This window comes from Scleropages formosus, chromosome 9 (assembly GCF_900964775.1).
Source record: "Scleropages formosus chromosome 9, fSclFor1.1, whole genome shotgun sequence".
Classification (NCBI taxonomy): Eukaryota; Metazoa; Chordata; class Actinopteri; order Osteoglossiformes; family Osteoglossidae; genus Scleropages; species Scleropages formosus.
The window spans coordinates 3,969,103-3,983,937 of record NC_041814.1 but is presented as its reverse complement, the minus strand read 5'-3'; the positions used below and the strand labels follow the sequence as shown (position 1 = coordinate 3,983,937).

The 14,835-nt window shown below is 44.4% G+C and overlaps 1 protein-coding gene across 2 annotated transcripts in view; it reads left to right on the top strand.

The window, feature by feature from the left end:
* The window catches only part of sema6bb (sema domain, transmembrane domain (TM), and cytoplasmic domain, (semaphorin) 6Bb), a 75,579-nt gene that overhangs the window by 21,695 nt on the left and 39,049 nt on the right, over positions 1 to 14,835 (top strand). The window contains exon 2 of one of the 2 annotated variants that reach the window (XM_018728257.2): positions 7,330 to 7,484. The exons of the other annotated variant lie outside the window; for it this stretch is intronic. The gene's annotated coding sequence lies outside the window, so the exon portion shown is untranslated. The remainder of the gene's footprint in view (positions 1 to 7,329; positions 7,485 to 14,835) is intronic. 2 annotated transcript variants of the gene reach the window in all.

The following is a 14,835-nucleotide window of genomic DNA, read 5'->3' as shown; positions in this document are numbered from 1 at the left end:
TGTGATTGCTGGACAGGCTGCTGCAGGACTGTCCTTTCTCCACCTCTTCTTCTGATTTCTGTAACTACTCAACAGATGAAGTGCTCAGGTGAATAGCTGCAATTCTCCCCTTTTGTTATTCTTCCAATATTATGTCTTTTTTACATTTGCTGAGATAGTTCTGGATCAAATACTGACACGCTGTGATTTTTTAATTTTTTTACATTTTGTGCATTATACGTTTTATCAAATCAGTTTCATGTAGCTTCGCTGAACTCAAATCGTAACAAGACAAGTTTAATAAACCTGATTTTCAACATGGGAGGCATGGTGGTAACTCTGGAGCTTCACAGTGTCTGGGAGGTTCAGGCGTTGATTCAAATCCAACATGGTCTGAGTGGATGTTTCATCTTTTTCATGTGTTTGCATGGGTTTCTTGCAGGTGCTTCAGTTTTCTCCCACAGTCCAAAGACGTTCTGTTTCAGGTGAATTGACAACTCTATTTGCCCATCGTGTGTATGTTGAAACCCTATAATGGACCGGTGTCCCATCCAGTGCGTACCCCTCCAAGGATAGCTCCCAGTGACTCCTGTGTGCTATCTAATTGTGATTCTGTCACTGTGACACAAACTGAAGGGAAGGGATTTTAAATGGTACTGTGCTTTGAAATGTATTTTGGTGACACAGAAAAAAATGCAAGGTAAATTCAGTTCCATAATGAACTGAATCAACTGAAAAATGCATTCTACAAAACTTTTCTTTTAAAATGTAGTTTTGAATTAGCATGTTTTTTGGATTAGGGAAAACACAAACGTAACATTTGATCTTCCACTGAAAATTTTAGTGCACTTTCGGTATACTTTTTAATTACCAAAATAATTCAGTTTTATGAGTTGTCTCATCTTATTCTGCCTCCGGGGCCATGTCACTAGATAAATTGGCTGAATCTGAGTACAAATAGACATTTGAAAGAGTGTGTTCAAGAAAGCTCATCTTGTGTGAGCTTCCAGCAATTATTGCATGGAATATAGTAAATCTCAGAAAAGAGTGAAGTGCGTGAAGGTTGAAAATAGGGAAAGAAAATTCTGAACCTCAGGAAATGACCTGCATGGTGATAGAGACAAAAACAAACGAAGTGAAAAACTGTCAAATTAAAGATTTAATACAAAACTCCTCACCTGGAAAGCGCATTTGCACCCAAAATCAGCCATTCCACGCTGGCGGAATTTAGAATCAGAAAGGAAGCAGAGTAATGTTGGATAACCAGGGAGGTTAAGTGATTAGAGCTGGCCTAATAAATGAGCCTTTGTGTTATAGCATATTCTGTGAAGAGCTCAGTGCTTTTATATTCTCAGCATGGAGGAGAGAAAAGCTGCACTGCACTTTTTTGCTTTCGGATCTTCGTGCGGGCTGTGCTTTCGTCTAAATCTCATATGAGACCCGTGATTACAGAGCACACCTAGGCCATCAGATTGCTTCCTGTTGCTTAGTCCCCAGAGGGAGATCAGATGCTCCCTGCTGCTCAGATGGAGCGATGTGGATGGGAGGATCGGCAAGCAGCGGTCGGTGAGGCTTGGTGGGAAGCTTAGTGACCTCTCGTTCAGGCAGATTTTCTTCAAGATGCAGGAATGCACTGGAGTGGAGCTCAGCGCTGTGCTCCAGCTCTCCAGGACCACTGGCGATGGGTCTTTTTCACAGCACGCACCTCCTCTCAAGTGCAGGGATCAATGAGGCATGTCTCGCAGTGGAGGAATGAAAGAGCAGAACCTGTCCACGGAGCAGCGCACACACAGATCCACATGTGCACATATAATGCTCAGGCTCAGACACATAACACAGGTTAGGGTAGGACTGGATGGGATAATACTTTATGAATCACTGTAGGGAAATTCACAACCATACACACAGACTGAAACATGTGAATGTAGTCACGTGTGCGAAAACATGCACATGTAAGCAATACACATGATCAAACTGAAGGCTGAAGCAGGCGATCACACAAATGGACTTTGATACCTTAGTGTTCAATAAATCAGCCTTAGCACACATACGCTCACACTTACAGATGCACACCTACCTTCAGTTACACACATTCACATGTACTTGTAATCATATTCCATGCTGAGTTGCAGAGAGAGCTCCAGAATTTCTCTGGACTGGTGTCAGAATGTCTTCATATGACTTACATTTTCTTAGACGAGTTACGTGTTCCAGCCTCTTGCACACGCATCCACGAGCTGTGCAGCTCAGCTCCAGTGGCACGACTTCAAGACGGTGGAAATGTGGGGACCTGCAAGGAGCACATGCATGGTATCCTGTAGCGCGCCGTCCTCGTCCCTCTTTCATTTCCAAAAGTCACTGGGGCCCTGACCTTTTGCTGGCACTTTTCCTGCTCACTTCTGGTGTGCACAGCAGGGGACATGAGGACAAGGCGAGCCGCAGTGATTTGCTCACGCACACTCCAGCGCGGAAGAGGGCCAAGGAGAAGGGAGAGGCCCGTTCAGTGAGAATGAGCCTCACTGTGAAAAACACGAATACCTGTAGGAATTCCGGGCAGAAGAGTTACTTCTCACTAAGGTGTTTTACCCCGTAGGACCGTTTCCAGCAAAGTCCCATTGTTCATGGAGTGTGAAAGCAGTTATGCTGACTCAATCAAGCCTCTTCTCACCTTGACAGTGCTCATTGTCTCTACGCTGCCTCTCTATAAGTCTCTTAGTGCCTGTATTTGAACCATCAGCTTTGAACACCAGGGCAGGTCTAGCATTTTCCTCACATTATTTTTCCCATTTGCTGCCTTTTTATTCATTAGCAAACATTTTAGATGTTTTGGTCTCTCTTGCTGTCCGGACAACCCTCAATCTTTATTTCCCCTTCCTGCCCTGCCATGTTGAACCACCTGGGTCCCGTTCTCCATCACTCCCCATCACTCAAGGCATGCCCTGCTCTTATGAAGACGCTCACGTCCTCCCTCTCCCCTTCCGATCTCTCCCTGCTTCCTCTGTTTAGTCAGGTCTTACACTCCTATTTGCTGACTCGGAGAACTCGCCGCCTATCTTCCCTCTGCTATAATAGAATAGAATTGCTCTGTCCAACATTACTAACAGTTTCCACGGTAACAGAGACAGGGGAGGATAGGCTGTGAAGGCAGCGGTGCTAGCATTTTCATCACTGTGTTTTTGTGCCGCTTCTGCTTCTAACTCTCATTAACGTCTTGAGGTTTCTGGAAAAGTGCAAGCCACAAAATAAATGACAAGATATCATGTTCTGATGGTTTTCAGAAAAACATATTTGCGTTTACCTTTCTTCCAGCAACAAATTGTCATGCCGGTATTAAGGCTTAGCAGTTACATCTGTAATTATTTTTGAATAACAGGTAATTGTAATATTATATTATGAAAAGCAATGTTATTAAGCTTTTGTAGCCAATGGGATAACAAATGCCTCGCAGAGACATTTTTCATTAACCACTTAATCCTATATTTTATTACTTGAGATGCTTGTTGGAATTTCCCCACAGGGTTCTGCAGATTTCTGATTTTCAACACAGTATTACAAGTGACACAACATGTAACATAGTGGTGCTTCGAAGTGTTAAGCGCATTTAAAACAGTGAAATAGTAGTGTAGTGGAGCACTAGCTACTACCCTTGTCCTCTGCGTGCTTTTGGCTTTCTGCCTGACTTTCTGGTTTTCCTTTATTATTCAAGTCAGCTGTATAGATGCTGTGCTTTTCAATTATGGCTATGTCCTTCTGACAGGCTCGCCAGCTGAACACCATTTGCACAGCAATTTCTCCCTGTAAGATTGTAATGAGGTAAAACAAGGTGTTTAAATAACGGGAATAATCTAAATAATAGGAATAGTCTTTCCTGGTGATGTATCGGTACCAAAGGCAGAGCATTTGTTATTTCTAGAGAACATAATGTCATAGTGGCTCTATAAAAGGTAAGGAGTAAAGAGATATTGTAACCTTTACCCAACTGGACCAGCTCACAACTTACTTCCATGTGTGAGTGGTGGGGGGCGGAGGGGTAAGGAGCTATATTTAGTGTGACCTGCCCATGTGCCAATGGGCGAGGAGGGATGGGGGGTTTGGGGGAGACAGGTGCAGACCAGTCATCACAGAAGAATACTGGAGTCCCTCAGGCAGATAATGGCGACCTATTGGACAGCCCAGGCCTGCTGCTATATTTAGAGCGCAGCCACGGAGAAGTGTTATGGCTCTCGTAAGGACGAGATGAAGCGCTCTTTCCATTGCTTCTCCTGAGCCGGGCTTTTGTTGATGCAATCCTAACTGTTCTCTGCAAATGACAGCGCGTACCCTTGTTTGTGTGCGAGGCAATGTGAAACAAATGAGTGTTTGCGCGTGCGTGTGGGTGTGTGTTTGTACGTGTGTGAGGTATCCCTGTGCAAGCCAGACAGTGTTAGTGAGTGCAACCTAGAATATCACAGAGTGGTATATGTAACGTCTACATGTCGATTGTTTCTTTTGCAGTGATATGTTTACCTTCGTCGCACTTGGCACTTTATATGTCCAGGGAACAGCTGTGGGGCATGTGGTGCCGATGAGCGACCTGGCTGGAGAGAAGCGTTTCCCCTCCATGTCCCTGATACAGCCCTCCCTCTCTGTACACCCATTTTTTCCCAGTGTCCTTAGACCCCCAGGGTCACTGGTTGCATGCGGCCGATGTGATTAGAAGTGCAGCTGACTGATTGGCAGGCTCTACGGGGGGAGCTTCCCTGCAGTAATGGCGATGATGGAGTAGAACAGACACCCTGTCACAGCCCCAACCGCGAGAACCCCACTGTGGCCCCGAAACCCCGCCCCACTCCTCAGCAGCCTCCGCCGTCAGGCGCTGACCAGTCGAGGCAGGGAAAGCGGATAGCTCCTGATTACTCTAACACATTGCCCGTGCACTAAATGAAATGAAATGAAATGGCAGCATACGATTTCAGGCGCCATAAAAATGCCTGCTTTGATTACACAGGGCGCTGTTCACACAGGTCCTTTTTTGGAAACGATTGTGCTCACACGTTCGCTTTGCAGATGTATAATGCTAATTTGAAACCTGTGCTCCGGCAAGGAGGTGTCTGGGGTTAATCACAAAACTTCATCATTGTGTTACTCTTCATAAAACTGTTTAATGTGCTTTCAAAGAATGTGTTTCTTAGAGCTCTTTGTGTTATGGTCAATGTTTCCGTGAGCGTCTACTGGAAGCTTTACGTCTAAACTGCAGCAGAGAAGCTGCATTGCATAGAATTAGATGTACTTTTCAATTTTTTTTTGTTCATTGCTGGGATATATAAGGTATAAACTGAAATTGAGTAAATATCTTGACCTTTTATTAATTTGTAAATTTCAGTCCTGCTTCCAGTGTCAGCTGTTTTACTGCCAGAGAAATCTGGCTCCAGTCCTGGAGATAATCCTCCATTAGCCTGTGAATTTGAAATTATGGGGGAGCAAGTTTTTATTGAATATGAACTGAATTCCACCGGGAAGCCAAAGGTCAGAAACTTGGGATAAGCTGGCGGAGGGCGGTGAATCAAGGAGCCAGATAAGGTGCAAGGCCAGGAGATGCAGAGAAGGTGGGGAGACACTCAAAAGATATGGGAGAGATCCATGGTAATGGCAGAAGAAAGATGTTGGGACGATGATGACAAGGTGGAGGGAGCAGTAGTCAGATGCAACAGAAGAGAGTATTTCATGGAATTGTTAGTTGGAAACTGGATGATGGATTGAACCCGGTATACTCGGATGTAGAATCCAAAAGGTTTGTTTCTAATTTTTCAGAGTGGATTGCAGGTCATGCATATGGGCAGGTGGTAAATGTTTTTTTACTTGGACAGGTAAAAAACAAAGGTGTTGAGGGCAGGAAAACTGTCAAAAGGTGCATGGTAGGTTCAGAGTAAGGCTATGTGCTGCATGCATAAAACTACACACCGGTGTGAACCATATTATTTCCCTCATTTTTATTGAGCTAATTAAAAAGGATTCATGTTGACAGGACAGAAAGTGTATGTATTTTTAAATTATCCTATCTCAAAAATAAACTTGGCAGAGCATTTGCAAGTATATTTTCAGTATCTTATTACTTAAAAAAAATACGCCTTGACATGTTTACGATACATACGAGTGAGCAGATACGAGAAGCTCCCTAATGGGATTTCATGCCTGGCTTCAGGCTGGCGTGAGCACGTGGATCCAAGGCTGCTGGGAGCCTCCAGTGCCGGAGATGCTGTACACCTTGTTATAGAGATCGCCTCAGCACCGGCTAATAGGCTGTCAGCTGCTGTACCATCGGACGCGGTGGCCTACTTTCTACACGGCCCTTGCCCGTGCTTGCCGTACATTAATCAATAGGCATTAGGCTTTGGCAGACGGGTCAGTGTACGTACAGATGGACCCACTCTATAGACGCACAACCCATCCATCTGCACCCGCGGCAACCGCTTCTTCCCGCACGTATTGAATTCTGGGGACTTAGGGTTGGGCATGGAAGGACTGTCAGACGGCTTGTTCTTATTTGCGTGTTATCGCTCTCCCCTCCCACCTCACCATTCTTCGGCAGGCCCTCAAACGTGAAAGGTTTGCCCACCGTAGTGAGAGGATGGGAAGTTAATTGAGCGGTGGCTCCCTCCTGCAACTGATAGGTTGGAACAGGTGACAGGGACTCAGCCCTGCCTCCTCCCTGCTCGCTCCTCAGGCGCGATACGCTGCTTGGATAATTACCAGCCAGTTCATTAATAATTAATTACAGCCGCCTCTCAGAGCCAGTGAGTGGGCCCCTCTGAGTGTCTCATTAATTAAACATCAGAGTTTTCTGGAGCTTTTGATTAAAGATGAAGAGGAAATCAGACGATCAATAGGGATCCACGAAAATGAGAGCGGACGGCGTGCGGCTGTGTGTCGGAGAGGTGGATGGGAAGCGTGCTCGTGCTGCACATGGAGCCTTGCCCCCTCTGAGTGCAGGTCTTGAGATTTGGCTGTCAGTTTGACAGAGTCCCCACACACCCCCTATGCGTGCCACGTGTCTGTGACAGCCCTTCTGTATCAGGGGTTCCTTCAAGCCGACCATTGACTCCCTGTTGTTCTCAGCAGGACTGATGTCACTATTACAGCAGTGCCCAAAATGCCACCGTATGAAATAGCAAGCACCCCCCACCATTTTACAAGCTGACTTCATGTCCCCGAGTGGTTTCACTGAGCCATGTTAAAGGTTAGTCCATGTTAAACAGTCAGTGTGGCTCTGTGTAGTTACGACCAATTACCATGTTCATTGACGATACTTCAGCAAAAAAAAAGGGTCTCTCCATCCTGGAACTCCTGGTCACTTCAGTTTGTTCACTGCAGGGCGACGCAGCAGAGACACTCCAGTCCAGCTGCTGTAACCAGTTACTCCAGTCTAGTCAAGATGTTATGGAAGAGCTGAACAAAATCTGGGGTAGACTCCGAATTACTCCCTGCTCTTGAGGAGACTGGCTGCAGATCATCGCGACTTTAACTGGGTAAGCGGTTCTTGAAAACTGATGTGGCACTGTGAGTGTCTTACATAATTAAATAAAATTCTAATAAATATGCAAGTGATTTAATTAGGAAAAAATATAATCTGTAAACTGCATGTGTTCTTTACTGGAAATGCCTACTTGCATAATTGTGCCCACTATTTTTCTTAACCTGTATTTATCTTTGAGAGACTGGCAGTGTATAGAGGGAGTAAAATTTGGCCATTTTCAGGTTTTAGTTTTCTTTAAAAATTTATAAATTCTCATTTGTCTTTGGCAGTTATATGCATGTCTTTTAAGTTTTTTTTTCTCCCATATTGTCATTGTCTTCAGTGTTAAAAAAGACAATATAACAGTTTATCAACATAATGAATGATTTACAGAGGAACAAGGTAGTTACAGCTGTCATCTTGGCATTGAAAGTCCTGGGTTCGAATCCCTGCTGAAGTATCCTTGAGCTCCAGTAAAATTTGCCAGCTGACAGTAGGGCAGGTATAGTGGCGCAACAGGTGTGTGTGTGCTGAAGTATGTTTCTGGAGGTGGATTCGAATCAGGCTCAGTCTGTGTGGACTTTGCATGTTCTCACCATGTTTGCGTGGGTCTCCTACGAGCGCTTTGGTTTCCTCCAACAGTCTGAAGATGTCTTTCACGTAGATTTGTCACTCTAAATTGCTCAAAGTGTGTATGTGTGTATGCATTGATCTGGTATCTATATGGATAAGAAGTGTATCTAGTCTTACGTATCTAGCCTTTAAGCCACCTTGGATGTGAAAGGCGACAGGTAAATACTGCAAAGTAATGATTGTTGCTTTGGAGAAAAGTGTCTCCTGCATGAATAAATCTAAATACACACACACACACACACACATTTTCAGAACCGCTTGTCCCATACAGGGTCACGGGGAACCGGAGCCTACCCGGTAACACAGGGCGTAAGGCCGGAGGGGGAGGGGACACACCCAGGACGGGACGCCAGTCCACCACAAGGCACCCCAAGCGGGACTCGAACCCCAGACCCACTGGAGAGCAGGATTGTGGTTCAACCCACTGTGCCACCGCACCCCCTAAATCTAAATACGAAAGATCAAAAACGATTGCTATGAAGACACAAACTTCAGAATATCATGGTCTTTAAGTATAGCTCCATTAAAATGACATTGAAATAGTTCCAACCAGTTCAGCTCCACTTTTTCAACCAGAGCTTCAAGCTGTTTCCGTCTCAAGCTGTGGCCTCCCCTATGCAGTAACAAGGAATCTTCTGGAAGCGAGTAGTTCTGTGCATCATCAACTCCCCCTGGAGTGCTCAATGGCCTTGAAAGAAAAGTTTGTTTGTATCGTCCTCTAACTACAGTTATTAGTGCTAGTATTCCTTTTTTAAAGGTCAGGGTCTTCAACAGGGAGACTATCACACAAACACACACAAACACACACGTTCTTTTCTGCAGCAGTGATTTGTCTTATTTCTTAACAGTTTCTACGACGAAATAAAAGAGATAATGGCACAGTCGTACACGCCCAGCTACAGACAGTGAGCAACATATAGCAGAGATGACTTGTTGCCATAGCGCCCAGTGGTAGTGTGGATGCCACTAGCCTGAGTGAATCAGAGCAACTGAACAAGGTTCAGAATGTGATCTACGCTGCATGCCGTGACACCTTGTTTAATTTGTAAACTGTGGCCATTAATAGTGGGGTGGAGAAAAATGCCCCTACCAACCCCCCATGTTTTTAGACATCTTTCTGAGTTGAAATCATTCTTATCATGTTTCTTTGGACTCCGTGGGCTGCCATTTCAAAGCTTCCATCCTCTCTGTTCTGCTCCTGAGGGTAGCTGCAGCGAGAGAGACTAACCTATATCATTAAGGACCTCGGCCTTTATAAAGTCCCTCTTTATAAAAACTGTCTGGTAAACCGATGTTGTGGATCAGCTCTACAGCAAAGCTCATTAAATTCCATTTAATCCAAGTGCTGCTCCTAATGAGGTCGTCTTCTTTCAGATTTAAAAAACTAAACAAACCCTGATATTTACCCATCAAAGCGGAGAGAGGTTATTCCGCTGATTTTTGCCCTGGCCGTGGTTAATTTAGCATCGGCTCCTTCATGTGACAAGCCTTATGACGGTGCTGTGTATCCTTTCACTCCTTATATTTGTATGCTTTCCATCACTTTCTTTTACATTGTGTTTCTATTCGCCATTGTCAGTTTTCCAATAAATCTGAACAAAGTCATTACGTGAACAGCCCCTTCATAATGAGTGCAGTAGGTGAGTTTTGGCAAAACTGAAATTGTGTATTAAGACCTAATTTACTCTGTGGACACTAGGCGTGATGTAACAGGGCTGCCTTGGTTCAATGTGTAGTCAAATTTACAAATGTATGCACTCCTACTACTTCTTGCCAGCCTGAAGGGCTTGAGATTGGCACAGTGGACAGCTAGAAATAAAATATATAATTTAACTTCATGGACCCTTATTGACTGAAGTTACTGTTTGTGTCAAAATTGCCGTAGGCATGATATATAGATGTCAAATATGAGTTGCTGATGTTTAATCAGTCTCACTTAGGAGTTACTGTTCAAATTTTGGGTTTCTGCAGTGTGTTGCTTCAGTGACTGATTTCAGTTTCCATCTTGTTACCTGATGGCACATCGACACCACGTTAACACTTTGAACAAAACTGGATTGACGGAAAAAAGGAGATGCCACAGGTTCAGCACTGGAAGTGGAAGATGTAGAAGGTTGCGGTCTTATAGACCATATGCAGCCAGTTGCTTAGTGTGATCCCTTCTCCAACGGAAAACCAAGGTGTCTTTCTTCTAAGAGGAAACCAAAGCTGTGGTCCTCTTAACATGATGACTATTTGAGTTCTGTAATTCCCCTGACTTAAGGCTCGGGGGGAAACACTGATCAATTGTTTACCACTTACTCCCTAATTTAAAGAACAAATGGAGTTTTTGTAAACTTAAATGTTTGGGACCTGGACGAGCACAATAGGTGTCTGTCTGACAAGAGTACTTCCATTTCTTGGGAAAGAAGCAGACAATGAAGCCGTGTGTAACTGTCATTAGGGGACAAATGAGTCCGCATTCCTTCTGGCTGCATGCAGTTCCTCGCATGGCCGCCCATCTCTACGTGTGTAGGCCATGTGCCTCCGCCACCAGGTCTGGGTGACTTGCATCACTTTTGGTCACTCCATCAGAAATCTTTCAACCCCCGATTTCAATGTACACGACCCCTCTTTTCCCTCATGTGTGCCTCTTTGATCATTCGGTTTAGAAGGCCATCTTGCATCCTCTTCCTTGACTGTGTGTTTCCACTCTTTCCTTTTTCATGTCCTCCTCACCATAGCCATTCCAAATCCTCCTCCACGTTTATCTCCCTTCCCTGAATCTCTCCACTGTTACCGTTGCTCCTCCATCTCCCCCTCTCCGAACATGTGCTTGATTATCACTCTCCATTGAATGGCTGCTGGTTTATCAGTCCGTGCCTCTGTTATGACTAAATCTGTCCCTTGGTTCTCATCTCCTTAGCAACGGGTTCAGTAAACAGCGAACCTGATTTCACCCACCTTTTCAGTTTTTTGAGCAACTCCTGCTCTCTTCTGCACCACGGCCCTCACCCGCAACCCACGTCCCCATACACACACCAAAGACTTACTGAAATGGCTCTTTCTGACCCCCTCTCCCCATCCACCAAGACCACCCCACCCTTTCTCCACGAGTGCCATAGCTACCCACTTCCACCCACCGCAGACCAATGTATATTAATACTGTTGCAAACACCACAGCGGGGATGTAGAGACTTTGTTCTGGAAGAGTGGGGGAGGGGAGCAGGGAGATGGGCAAAATCTGCAAAAACCAACTGCTCAGTGCAGCCTGCTCTCATGACCAACTTCACCACCCAGGATGGAGAGATACCACAGAGTGGGAGAAACAGAGAGAGGGATCTGTGCGCCCAAGCTGGCAACCCCTCTAGCCTGATTAACATGCCTCTCAGTCCTGGTGCAGGGATTCAAACCAGCCGCACAGCCGGAGCTGGAGTCATGCCTGCAGCTTGCAGATATGTGCGGACATGTGTGCATCCCTGCGCCTGCATCAGTGCTCATATCACAGTCCTTATCCCCCGATTGGGTACCATCATCTTGTGGCGCTTCCATGTGTGTGTTCACCAGTATGTTAAACATGTGTTGACTGCATGCAGCATGTGCGTGGCTGTGAGAGCACGGACCAAAGGGCGCAGTATGGGCTGTGGAGTGCACTATACACATGTGTAGGGCATGATAAAAGGTAATTTACCTTCCTCATCTGCATGAGCAGCTGGCTGATTTTAGGCTTTTGCACCAACAAACCGCTTCTCCTAGTCAGAGAGGGAGGGAGAGAGAGGCAGAGCCACATGTTAGAGAGGAAGGAAATAAAAGAGAAAATGAAGTGAGAGGGGAAGAGGATGAAAAGAGGTGGCGGCCAAATGATCGGCTGAATAAATATGTACTGCCAGTACAATACCTGCTTCAGTTGTCAGTGGCAGAACTTTCACGCCAAGCTTTCTGATGGAAAGCGACAACCACAGCGATATCCTGCCTCTCGGGTTTAACAGGTAGAGGGGGCCTCTAATAAATGCCTAACTACCGATAATCTGTTGTGTTCATTTGTGAATGTGCCGTCTGCTCTGTGTTTCTCAATGCAAGTGTCAGCTGAGGTAAAGTATTTTTTGCCCAGTTTTTTTGCTCTATATTGTTTATAATAGCCAGTGCTAGTGTGCTGATTCTCGAGCAGTCATTTCATTGTCAGTGTGACTTGGGAGCATTAGCGGTTCGCATTAATATACATCAGTAGTAGTGTCATATGGAATAAATTCTGTTTCGGTGTATTTTTGTTTGGCATGGGTCCCTTCGTTTGTGAGACTTGTTCTGCTGATGCTAATTTGTCAGGGAAGACCACACTTCAGTCAGCAAATCCAGCCTGGGGGGAGGGTGAGAGAGGGGTGGATAGAGGGGGGAGGGGAAACCGCTTTGATATTACTGATATAGCGCAATGAGAATTGGAAATTGTCCTCGCGGGTTCCTGTTAAGCACATAGTCCCCCTTTTCTCGCGCATCCTTTCTTCTCATATCTCATTCCTCTTCCCCCCGTTAAAAAATGAATTGCTTACTTCGACAACCTTGAGACCTCCCCTCCCTTCCAGGAGCCTCCAGCTCTTCTTTCCAGTCACAGCCAAAGACACACGCTGTTGTTTCCATTATGATAAATCTACCTTGCCCCTATGATTCATGGGTAAAAGGCCAAATGTCTGGTTCATGAGAACAAGTTTAGATATTAAGTTACCGCGAGTATTTATGTAAGATAATACACGGCCTTGAGGGAATTTTAGGAAAATAATTACATCAAGGGGTTCTGTGATGTTGTAAACCTTCAGGACCATTAGGAGGGTTTTCTATTATGTATAACTCTCTAGGGGTTATCGCCCTCCATTTTCCTGTGGTTGCTTTATGGACGTATTTGGTGAACGAGGTCCTTGGATCTTGTGGCCAACTTTGGGTTAGTTTTTTAAAATGGAAATCAGTTTCCCATTGCTGAAATATGTATAATTTAAAGCATATATTGCTGTCTTGATTATGGTGCTGATAAACATGGCAATAAACTGAGAGTAAAGGAGAAAGCATGTATTATTCTGGGATCCTCTTACTTGTGATGGTGGGAGGTCCTAAGACACGATTTGCAGGGCTCCTTTTTCTCTGTTTTGGGCCTCGTCACGCCTGTTTCATGAAAACCAAGCATTCGTAAGGAAATAACACATTCAAACGATGCCTCTCAGTAGGACCATAACATCCGTGTCCTCAGGATTATGGGAAAAATATTATATCCTGCCACCTGGGTGTTGTAACCGTTGGTAGGAAATGAGTCACTCAGAATGAAAGGGCAGCTTACAGTAGCTGCCTCCTGCTGCTCTTGAACATGGGTTGGTCCAAATGTATCAGTTTGATCCAATTGGACCTGTTTTTACCAGTCTTGATTCTAAATATTATCTACCAACATTTTCTCCTTTCTCACACACATACACACAAATAAATAGGTATATGCTGTTTTTTGTTCTTCACCTGAATTCAGCATACAATTAAAGAGAGCAAGTATCTGCTTTAGTGAACAGTGACCTGTTGAAGATTGCCCAAAATTGTCTACACACCAAATATGTTTTTGCCACTCTGCTGTTGCTAAGTGTTGCACTTGAAAATTAAGGATGTCATGACCATGGCCTCTAGAGAAGTTTAAGGTCACTCTTAAAAAAGAAACTGGTTGGTTATGTTCCTGTTTCCTTCTGATTTCCTTCTACTTGTGGTTCCGTTTCCTTCTGCTTTGGCTTTACTTTCCTGCCGAGACTACCTTTTTACACGTTTTGGCTTCTCTTTCTGCATACACTGGGTGTAAAATCCAGATCTTTGTCCGGAGTGTGCATTCTTCTCTTTCAGGGTCAGCAGTCGTTTCCTTCCAGGCTCTGTCTTTTCCTGTTATCTACATTCTCCAGCTTTACTTGTGTGAAATCGGGTTATTTTACAGTATGACTCCACTTCTCACTGTGCTTGTGTTGGATTCGGAAATAATCTATACATAGTACATGTACAGACTATGAAATAATCAATACAATTTCTGTTCTGCTGATGTTATAATGCCCTTCTTTTTCTCCATTGTACTATTTTAAAATGAACCTGTAATTTGTTCTGATCTAATGGGTGGAGAACTGCAGTTCTTACCACATGCAGAGTGGAGCATATAAACTTGCAAAATACAGCATAATACAGCCTCTTTATTTACAAATTTCTTTATTACTACTGGCCAAGAGAGAATGATTTTATTAACATTCTTTTACCTTGTGTATTTGTAGCTTGAGTTTACAGTGCAAGTGTCTCCAGGCTATGTGATTAAATTTCTGGCTCAACAATGCCTGTATCATCTTTTTTTTTTCAGGAGGCTGTTAAAGTCTCCTGTAAAAATTAGGCAAAAAAGAAACAGAAGACATGTATAACACTAAAGTTTTATTTATATTTTAACTAGCATGATCTCGTAAAAAAAATAAACTATTATGCTCTATAGCACGTAACACAAATTATGTACATTTTCTATCTTATGACTGGTGGCCACACAAACCATGGTGATTTGTGGCCAATAAAAATACCAGCATCAGTCCAATGTGTTTTAGATGTTAAACATTAAATATCATATTTCTGTTTTACCTGCCCGTCCTGGGTGTGTCCCCTCCCCCTCTGGCCTTGCGCCCTGTGTTACCGGGTAGGCTCCGGTTCCCCGTGACCCCGTATGGGACAAGCGGTTCTGAAAATGTGTGTGTGTGTGTGTGTGTTTTACC